The sequence below is a fragment of the Macaca thibetana genome, chromosome 18, assembly GCF_024542745.1.
Source record: "Macaca thibetana thibetana isolate TM-01 chromosome 18, ASM2454274v1, whole genome shotgun sequence".
Classification (NCBI taxonomy): Eukaryota; Metazoa; Chordata; class Mammalia; order Primates; family Cercopithecidae; genus Macaca; species Macaca thibetana.
This window is the reverse complement of record NC_065595.1, coordinates 56489013-56500140: the sequence shown is the minus strand read 5'-3', so window position 1 is coordinate 56500140 and position 11128 is coordinate 56489013. Positions and strand designations below refer to the sequence as shown.

The 11128-nt window shown below is 43.6% G+C and overlaps 1 protein-coding gene across 2 annotated transcripts in view; it reads left to right on the top strand.

Moving 5' to 3' along the window:
• TTC39C (tetratricopeptide repeat domain 39C) overlaps positions 1–11128 on the top strand; it is a 122290-nt gene that overhangs the window by 86622 nt on the left and 24540 nt on the right. The gene's annotated exons all lie outside the window — the stretch shown is intronic.

The window sequence follows — 11128 nt, the reverse complement described above, 5'->3', positions numbered from 1 at the left end:
CTGGTGTTCTTTTTATTCACCTGGATGTTAGGTGGTTGGAATAAGTCAGGGTTTTCTGAAGCACTGGCCCCAGCTCACTGATTGATGGTCTGTTAGTACATGTCCCGTGAAAAGAGGTTCTGTGTCTGGTTAATTGGAATATCCTGGGACTTCTCCCAGGCTTTAGTTTTGCACTGTGATTCTCCAAGGGGAAGATCAGAGTATGCAGTTAATGCCATGTTTAACCAGTTTTTCTGACCAGGAAAATTCCTGTTTATACTGTAGCCTGTGAGACTAAAAGCTTCAGTAGAACGTACTTTGGGAAGCAGTCGGCTAGGTAATTTGTGAGATCTCTTCCAGCTTTCAAATGTTGTAGTTCTGTGAATATATTTTAAAAGCCACTTAATTTTATACTTGAAAAGGATGCATTTTCTGGTTTGTGAATTATATCTCAATAAAGCTTCAAAACTCACTATATATCTCAATAAAATCTTCAAAACTAACTCCCTGGGATTATTTCTGCTTTTTACAACTTGGCTTTAATTCTTCATTTTAAAAAATTGGCTGAGCACTGTGGCTCATGCCTGTAATCCCAGCACTTTGGGAGGCCAAGGCAGGCATATCACTAGGTCAAGAGATCGAGACTATCCTGGCCAATATGGTGAAACCCCGTCTCTACTAAAACTCAGGAAGCTGAGGCAGGAGAATCCCTTGAACCCAGTAAGCAGAAGTTGCAGTGAGTTGAGATGGTGCCACTGCACTCCAGCCTGGCGACAGAGAGAGACTCTGTCAAAAAAAAAAAAAATCCACATAGCCTCTTCCCCATTGAACACCCTTTACAGAGAGTGTCATTCAGGTCTAGGAAATATTCTTATACCAGTCTTGATGCATATTAGATCTTCTCAGCTTTCTAGGTTTATCTGTCTTGAAATGCTGTCTCCATTGGAGTTGTGTGGCTGTGTTTGTAGACTAGTGTATTCTGTATTTCTATTATTTGTTTTTCTGAGTTAATTCTTTGCATTATCTTCTTCACTGTTATTTTTAATTCTTTGATAACATCTTTAACATAAGCACATTTCTTTTCAACTTACTGCTCTGTTTCACATACATTTTCCCCATCATTTTAAAAGGCATTTTGGTATAGTGGAGAGAGCACCAGGCTCATCTCAAAATGGGGTCTTCAACTTACTGGCCCACCCCAGCTTTCTGAGCCTGTATCCTCATCTGTAAAAATGAAGGCAGTACTTCCCGTTAGAAGACGGTGTCAGCCTTCAATAGTGCAGCCTGGGAAGGGTAAAGCACTAAGCACAGGGTTCGTTCATCAGGTGCTCCTTTCCTATCTGGACAGAATCGTGTCTGAATTGTAAATCCCACTATGAAGTCCTTTCCATCACAAATGTCAAAATCCTGTCATAACTGTTGAGAGACCAAGGAAATTTTGTAACTGGTGCGTTTTTCATTTCCTCTACCATCAGTGGTGGATTCAGTTGCATAACTCATTTTTCAAGGGGATTGCTATTCATTCATGTGGAGATGCTGAAAACATAACTACTCTATCCATTATTTGTACATAATCAAGTATTTATTGGCTATGATGTGAAAGGCCTTCTGGGGATGAAAATTCCCTGCCCACAAGAAACATGCAATTCAATTATGAAGAAAGCGTTGTGCATATACTAAAAAGCAAGAAAAAGAAAGCGCCAAGTGAATGGGTGGTTGCTGTGGGTGAAGACGACTGGAGAGGTGGGGCCCGTCCTTAGGTTGAGGAGGCCGTGGAACGGGGAGGTCCACAGTGCTGGCTCTGGAGTCAGACTGAGCAGGTTCCCGTTTGGGCTCCACCTCAAAGGCTATGTGGCCTTCAGTGAGGCCTGGAGATTGTACTCCTGGCCAAGGAGGAAGGTTTGCCCTCTTACCAGGCACAGGGTTAAGAGCACCCCACATGTTTTGGCCCCTCTGATTAGGATGATGAGACCAGGATAAGCTTATTAAAGCAGCTTTGCTGAAAGGCTCTTTACCTAGGCCAGTGTGGTGGCTCACGCCTGTAATCCCACCACTTTGGGAGGGCCGGGTGGGAGGAGTTCGAGACCAGCCTGGGCAACATGGCAAAACCCTGTCTCTACAAAAAATACAAAAGTTAACCAGGTGTTGTGTGCACATAGTGCCACCTACTCGGGGGGCTGAGGTGGGAGGATCCCTGGAGTCTAGGAGGCAGAGGTTGCAGTGAGCCGTGATCGCGTCACTGCACTCCAGCCTGAGCAACAGAGTGAGACCCTGTCTGGGAAAAAAAAAGAAAAAGAAAAAAAGGCGCTTTACTTAGCCTCTCCTTGCTCCACATCAGAATGTTAATTTCCAGCTGCCTCATTCTGTCTAAATAAGTCATATTCATTTGAGAATGTGGTGAAGTTCAAGAGTACGTCAAGGTACAGATAGACATCTTGCGTTCCAGAAATATATACTATTTACATTTGCTCAATACCTGACTATTGACTATAATTATCAGGTGGGGATCTGTGTCTTCTAAACAGTCATTCACAGTAGGCACTGGAGGTGTTCTTGTTGGAAATTATTTATACAAACCATGAAAGGACAAATGGAGACATGCGGAACATCCTTGTGGTATGAAAATCTGTGTGTAATTTACTTATCTGCCATTGGTCTGCATAGCCAGCAGTAACAAACAGCTCGCAGGTGGTCTGGTTCTTGGAAACTCACTGAACTCCCCTGCCTTGTCTCCTATAGGGCATATATTTCAAGGTCAGCATCAGCTTTTGTCTGCTGTATGTATCTCTTTCACATGTGATGTTCACATTCAGAGTCACTTTCTTATACTATATGGAGTTTTATGAATGAATTAGGAATTTCAGAGGCCACTTCTTTCTGCCCTTCCCACCTGCCCCTCCTCCTGCCCCAGTCTCAGCCAACGCTGTTTTTCTCCTGGACGGTCACATCATCCTGACTCCCTGCTTTTGCTCTTCTTGCCCTGCAGTGTGTTCTAACATATCTGTCAAAGTAACTTCATTAGTAAAATTTAGGTTACATTACATCATGTCTCTGTACAAAACCCTTAAATAACTTCCCTTCCCATTCAGTGCGAAATCCCAAAATCACTTTTTTTTTTTTTTTTTTTTTTTGAGGTGGAGTCTCGTTCTGTCACCTAGACTGGAGTGCAGTGGTGTCATCTCAGCTCCTTGCAACCTCCACCTTCTAGGTTCAGGCGATTCTCCTGCCTCAGCCTCTCGAGTAGCTGGAATTACAGGCACTTGTCACCACACCTGGCTAATTTTTGTATTTTTAGTAGACACTGGGTTTCACCATGCTGGCCAGGCTGGTCTTGAACTCCTGACCTCAAATGAGCCACCCACCTTGGCCTCCCAAAGTGCTGGATTATAGGTATGGGCCACTGCACCCAGCTCCAAATCCCACGTTCTTATAATGGTCATCAGGGCCTGCATGAACTGACCGTCTGTTGCCTCTGCAGCCTCGTCGCCCACCCACTATGGCCATCCCCACTCCACCCCTGCCCCACTGGCTTCCTTCCTTCCTTAAACGCCCAGGGCACAGGGCTGCCTCGGGGCCTTTGTGCTTTCTGGGCCCTGCCTAGGACATTTTTACCTCTGATACCTGCTTTCACCAGCACCTCACTTCCTTGAGTTTGTTCAGAGTCACCTCTCAGGGAGACCACCCACCTCATCCCTACCCAGAGACTTCTCTCGGGACACTGCATCAAGGGGTTTCCTTATTTGTTTATTGTCGGCCCCTCCCCGTTAGAATGAGAACATAAGATCCATGAGGACAGAGACTTGGTTTGGGCCACTGCTGTATCTCAAATGCCTAGACCAGTGCCCAGTGCTTAGAGCAGGGTGTGTATGTGTGGTGTGTGTGACTGTGCATGTGTGTGTGATGAATGAATACAAAGTACAGTCTCTCGTTCTTTTCCTCTCAGTTGTGCTGTGGTGATGGTTATGTTTCTATAGCTCCTGGACTCTTGTCAGAATGGGAGCAGCCATATTTATGGCACGTGGAAACAGCTCCCTAATTATGCAAATTTCGTGAATTCCACATCCCCAGTAGTAGTAAAAGCTCCATCTCCCCCATCAAGGACTTTCTAAACATAACTCTAAAATCAAAGCATATTAAGAAAAAGATGGATAAAATTGATCATAAATTGATCAAAAGATTGATAGAATTGACATAAAAATAAACTTCTGTATTGTAAAAATATTATAAAGTTCAAAAAAAGAAAAAAAAAGAAACCCTGGATGCTAACCTACTAAAGGTTAGCATCTTTAATGTAGAAAGAGTTCTTTCAAAATTAGGACATAATGGAAGGATAATAAATAAAAGCACAGAAAAAGAAGAATGCCAAAACACCTAAGCTGGGTAGTCAGGAAATAAGGTATACACATGGCCAGTAACATGTGAACCTCGCAAAAATCCAGGAAATGCCAGTTAAAACAACATGGAGAAATGGTTGGCTAATACTGAAAACATTCAGTGTGAATAAAAGATATAGGGAAATTGACCCTTTACAAACTGTTGGTACATATGGAAAATTACTAAAATCTTTATGGCTGGTGATCGGGTATTTATACAAATTTCTGTTATAATTTGCCAACCTAAGAGGGAAATAGGCATGCATATATGAAATACCTATGCATGCACACACACGCCTGCACATACACATACACACGCACACACACTTGTAGGCAGGCACCACACTGGCCCACCTTCATCACCTGTGAGAACTCCTGGGGTGGCTTCTGAGTGGGATGTGGGGAGCACTGTGACTTGCCTCGCTGGACAGGTGCTCACCCTTGCCCTTACACCGGAGAAAGACACTTCCATGCCACCACATAGGTGATGGTGGACGGAGGTGAATGGATCCCCAAAGAAGGGACACCCCTGACAGTTGGTGTCTTGGTTTCCTATGGCTGCCGTAACAAAGTATCACAAACTGGGGACTTAAACAACAAAAGTGTATTGTCCCACAGCTCTGGGCTAGATGTCCAAAATTAGAGTCAGCAGAATTAGCTCCTCTGAGGGCTGTGAGGGAGAACCTGTTCCATTCGTCTCTCCTGGCTTCTGGGGCTTGCTGGCAAGCTTTGCCATGTCCTGGCCTGTAGAAACGTCGCCCCGTCTCTGCCTCCACCTCTGCATGGTGTTCTCTCTTTGCGCTGGCCTCTGCGTCTGCATTTTCCCCCTTGATGAGTGCGTGAGGACCCACCCTACTCCAGTGTGACCTCATCTAAACCTAACTCATCACATCTTCAACAACCCTGTTTCCAAATAAGGTCACATTCTGATGTAGGGCTTAGGACTTTAACATGAATTTGGAGGGACACAATTCAGTCCCTAATGGTTGACAACCAGTGCCAATTAGTGTCTCGCCACGGGCAACTGGACGTTTCACTCCCTTTTTATGCAGATGCCATCGGTGCCCTGGTCACCTCCAAGCACACCACCTACATGTTCTTCCGGAGGTCTCAGAACAGAAAGATTCTCACACCCTATTAAAATGGGCTGGAATCACGCAGTTTACTGAATTGATGTAAATCGCTCAGTGAATAGCCTGGGGAAAGAGAAAGCATCAGTTAGTGCTCTCAGGAGAGGCTGCAGGCTGGGTGGGTGGGAGGACTGTGCAACCTGGGTGCTGGGGTGTGCAACGTGCAGTGTCCTCCCCTCCCTTCCTCTGCACATCCCTCTTCCTCACTGACATGTGGTTAGAAGGACCAGCGTTGTGTTTGAGAGAGGGGGCCTGCAGGTGGAGGGCATCCTGGCTGTGGCACATAATTGATCAGAGAGACCCATGGGGATGAGTACACCTGGCCATAGTGCAGTAGACTGATGGACATCCATGGGTTGTTTTGTTTTGTTTTGTTTTGTTTTGAGATGGAGTCTGGTTCTGTGGCCCAGTGCAGTGGCACTATCTCGGCTCACTGCAACCTCCACCTCCTGGGTTCAAGCAATTCTCCTGCTTCAGCCTCCTGAGGAGCTGTGATTACAGGTGCATGCCACCACGCCTGGCTGATTTTTGTGTTTTTAGTAGAGACGGGGTTTCACCATGTTGGCCAGGCTGGTCTTGATCTCCTGACCTCAAGTGATATGCCTGCCTCAGTGTCCCAAAGTGCTGGGATTACAGGTGTGGGCCACTGCGCCTGACCCAGCCATGAGTTTTATTGGTGTTTTACTGGGCAGAGGATACCTGGTGCCTGAATGGGTGTCACCAGTGGATGGTCAAATTAAGACCTCATGAATATTAAGTTTCATGTATATTTAGTATGCTAAATATTTAGTGTTGTTTGTATATTTAATCTCATGCATAGTTAGTTCCCAAATGCCTCATGAATATTAAATATCTCTTAGCCTTTCATCCTTCTCTCATTAACACACACACGTACACACACACACATCCATATGCACACTCTACTTGCTGAGTGCTTCTTTTATTCTAAATATATCCCATGAATTTTGCTATTCTAACTGATATGTTTTGGCTGTGTCTGCACCCAAATTTCATCTTGAATTGTAGTTCTCATAGTCCCCATGTGTCATGGGAGGGGCCAGGTGGAGATAATTGAATCAGGGAGGCAGTTTCCCCCATCCTGTTCTCATGATAGTGAGTGAGTTCTCATGAGAGCTGACGGTTTTGTAAGGAGCTTTTCCCCTCCTTTGCTCTGCACTTCTCTTGCCTGCCACCATGTAAGATGTGCCTTTGCTCCTCCTTCACCTTCTGCCATTGATGCAAGGCCTCCCCAGCCATGTGGACCTGTGAGTCCATTAAACTTCTCTTTTTTCATAAATTATCCAGTCTCAGGTATTTCTTTATAAGCAGTATGAAAATAGACTAATACACTAACAAACTTTTGTTTTTGAGACAGGGTCTCCCTCTGCCACCCAGGTGGGAGTGCAGTGGTGCAATCATGGCTCATTGCAGATTCGACCTCCTGGGCTCAAGCGATCCTCCCACCACAGCCTCCCAAGAAGGTGGGGCTACAGGCATGTGCCACCAAACCCACCTAATTTTTTGTGTTTTTGTAGAGATGGGGTTTCACCATGTTGCTTAGGCTCTAACAGGCTTTTTACTTACTAGTTGCTTAAAACGTCTTAAAATAGAATGTGCTTATGTTTTACAAACTGCAAACTTATTTATCTAACAGATTTGAACATTCTCAAAGGCAAATGCACATCAAAGCTATAGAATTAGGGAAGAAGGGACTATTGTGTTCTGTGATTTGTCCCTGCAACAGTCACCTCTTGTCCGATGTTTAACCCAACAGATGGAAGTGACACCAACATTATCTTAACACCAGCAGACAGGGCTCTGAACTGAAACCTTTGCGCGTGTGAGCTTTTTGTCATTTAACATTAAATATGATTTGGAGATGGCACAAAAGGAAACTGCTCGCTTGGGAAGCAGAATCTTGTGTTACAGATTTGGGGAGGGCTGGAACTTGACATCCCTTTGGCAATATAGTCTGGGCCAAATCCCCAAAAGAACTAGGGCTTGTTTCCATTTCTACTCTTTTCGCAACTCTAGACATGGAACCTTTTGCTGGGCAGCTGAGTTCAGCAAGTCCTCTCAGTTAGGTATTGCTGGTGAGCATTTTTCAATAGAACAATAGGGAACATTAGTAGACCCCAGGCTTCATGTGTTGACTCTGAGAATCATTCAGACTTTTTTGTATCTTCATGTTTATATGTTGAGATCTTTATATAGGGCTTTAAAAGTACATTAGTATGGAAATATCAATAATAGCTTGAATTTTTTAATTGTGTGGAAAATGTCACCTGTAGTTGCTCCATCCTTTTATAGTACATGGTTTATTTCTCTTTGTCCCTTCTCTTGCCACAGAACATGCATGTGTTTGTTTGGATATTAGGCAAGAGTACATTCTTGTGTATTTATGATAGGATCTTAAACAGATCTTAATTATGCCTGTTGGATAAAATCTGGCATTTCTCCTAGTGAGTCTGAAACAATTGGTAGGAGACTTAATTGCCATTTACTGTGAGTGTGTGTTCAGAATGTTGGAAAACAATATTGTGGATTATTTCCCACCACTATTAACAGGTGACACTTATTTTTAAAGACAAGGTACCTTTCCTAAGAGTATTATACTTAAATGAAATTTATTTCAACATCCCAGCTGGGTGCTGTGGCTCATGCCTGTAATCCCGGTGCTTTGAGAGGCCAACACAGGAGGACTGCCTGAGGCCAGGAGTTCGAGAACAGCCTGAGAAACATAGCAAGACCCCCGTCTCTACAAAAAAAAAAAAAAAAAAAAAAAACCACAAAAAGTTAAAAATTAGCCAGATTCGTGGTGTGCACACATAGTCCCAGCTACTCAGGAGGCTGAGGTGGGAGGATTGCTTGAGCCCAAAAGTTCAAGGCACTCCAGCCTGGGTGACAGAGCAAGACCCTGTTTTTATAATAATAATAATAATTAAAGAAACTTAAAAATTAAACAAAATTTCAACACCCCTGAGAATATAAACAAAGCAAATTATTTCCTAAGGTTCAAACTTGTGTTGATTATAAAGTTGGTGCTAGAATTGGGTAGTATTGTCTAAAGTCTAATATTCTTTGTTACACTGTGTGGCCATTAAGAAAAAAATTTTAAATTATGGCGATTTAAACATTTAATTATTCAGTTGAAACACATGGCTTTAGAAAGTGAACTAGTTATTTATACAGTTCAGAGCACAGGAAATATGAAAATATTTGCAGCTGGTTCTGCAAGTCTAGCATTATCCTGATAACCAAAGAGTAAAGCACTGAATGAAAAATGTTTGGTCATGCATTCCCAATATCGAAATTCTAAACAAGCCGGATGCAGTGGCTCATGCCCGTAATCCCAGCACTTTGGCAGGCTGAAGCAGGCGGATCACCTGAGGTCGGGAGTTCAAGACCAGCCTGGCCAACATGGTGAAACCCTGTCTCTAGTAAAAATCCAAAAAATTAGCAGGGTCTGGTGGTGCACACCTGTAATCCCAGCTAATCAGGAGGTAAGGCACGGGAATCACTTGAACCCAGGAGGCAGAGATTGCAGTGAGCTGAGCCGAGATCACGCCTCTGCGCTCAAGTCTGCGCAACAGAGTAAGACTCTGTCTAAAAAAAAAAAAAAATTTAAATGATAGCAAATTAAATCCAACATTGTAATTTTAAAATGCTATACTATGACCTGGTAGGACTTATTCCAAAAAGGCAGTGTGGTTCAGCCGCAGGTAATGTGTTCCTGTTATTCCCTGCATTAAGGAAATGTAATTGATAAAACCATACGGTCCTATCAATGGCATTTAATAAAATGTACTACTCGGTCCAAATTTAAAAAAAAAACTGTTAGTAAGGTATACATGGGAAGGAAATTTCTTATTTAGTAAAAAATGGCATCTACTTGCAGCAAGCCCTATTTAATGGTGAAACCATATTTAATGGTGGCCTCATTAAAGACAGCAATGCAGCGTGCTGTTATAATTCAGTATTTTAACTGGTGCTTCTAGCCAATTAACAAACAAATTTGTTCTGGAAGAAGAGACAGTACTGTCACTTGCAAATTATTTTAATGCCTCCATGGAAAATCCAAGGAAATTAAATATATATATATGAGAGAGAACTCCTAAGAGGATGATATTGTGTCATACACAAAATCAACTTGCCAAAACCCAGAGTTTTCCCACATACCAGCAACACTCACTTAGAGAATAAAATGGGGCAATGAATACCTTTTAGAGTTGCTAGAAGAACTAGAAAATATCTAGGAATATACCGGTAAGAGGACAGGCTCGAATAACTGGAAAAATATGCTCCATCTTTAGTAACAATGCCATGGCAGCAGATTATGCTGATGTGAATTTGTCAATAAATATGCCCTACTTAATTTGGCAAAGGTTTGTGCTTTGTGTTCTTCCCGGCTTTTGCTGGAAGCAGATACAGCTAGCCAATATTGTTTCTCATTTTACTAGTGAGGAAACTGAGGCTTGGAGTGGTTTTTGTGACACAGTGTGTCCAGGTATAATTAATGAGACAAAAGCCTAGATGGCACTAAGTCAGTCCTGGCCTAGTGGCTTTTTATACCAGCCCACTTTAAAGCAAATGCTTTTGAGGTCAGAGTATCTGTATTTCTTTAAAATTGAACTGTGAATCAAGTATCCAGTTGAAGATAATTCTTTCTCTGGTCCATGGTGGACTAGAGAAAGACTTATTTTTTTTTGAGACAAAGTCTCGCTCTGTCACCCAGGCTGGAGTGCAGTGGCGCGATCTTGGCTCACTGCAACCTCCACCTCTCAGGTTCAAGTGATTCTCCTGCCTCAGCCTCCTGAGTAGCTGGGACTACAGACACGTGCCACCACACCCGGCTAATTTTTTGTATTTTTAGTAGAGATGGGGTTTCACCATGTTAGCCAGGCTGGTGTCGATCTCCTGACCTCGTGAGCCACCACGCCCAGCCTCTGTGAGAGTTTTTATGATGACAAATTAAGATATCCACCATGGGCTGGGCACGGGGGCTCACACCTGTAATCCCAGCACTTTGTGAGGCCAAGGTGGGCGGGTCACAAGGTCAGGTGTTTGAGACCAGCCTGGCCAATGTGGTGAAACCCCATCTCTAGTAAAAATATAAAAATTAGCCTGGCGCAGTGGTGCATGCCTGTAGTCCCAGCTACTCGGGAGGCTGAGGCAGGAGAATCGCTTGAACCTAGGAGGCGGAGGTTGCAGTGAGCCGAGATCACGCCGCTGACTGCAGCCTGGGCGACAGAGCGAGACTCTGTCTCAAAAAAAAAAAAAAAAAAAAAAAATCTCACAGATCATTTTTTTCTTTTAATTTTTTTTAGTGAGAATGGGCATGGTGGCTTATGCTTGTAATCCCAGGACTTTGGGAAGCCGAGGTGGGAGGATCACCTGAGCCCAGGAGTTTGGGACCAGCCTGGGCAATGTAGTGAGACCCGGGTCTACAAAATATAAATTAAAAAAAACTTTAGCCATACACAGCTGCGCATGCCCGTAGTCCCAGCTACTTAGGAGGTTGAGATGGGAGTATTGCTTGAGCCTGGGAGATTGAGGCAGCAGTGAGCCATGAATGCACCACTGCACTCCAGCCTGGGAGGCAGAGCTAGACCCTGTCTTTAAATTATATATATATATATATATATA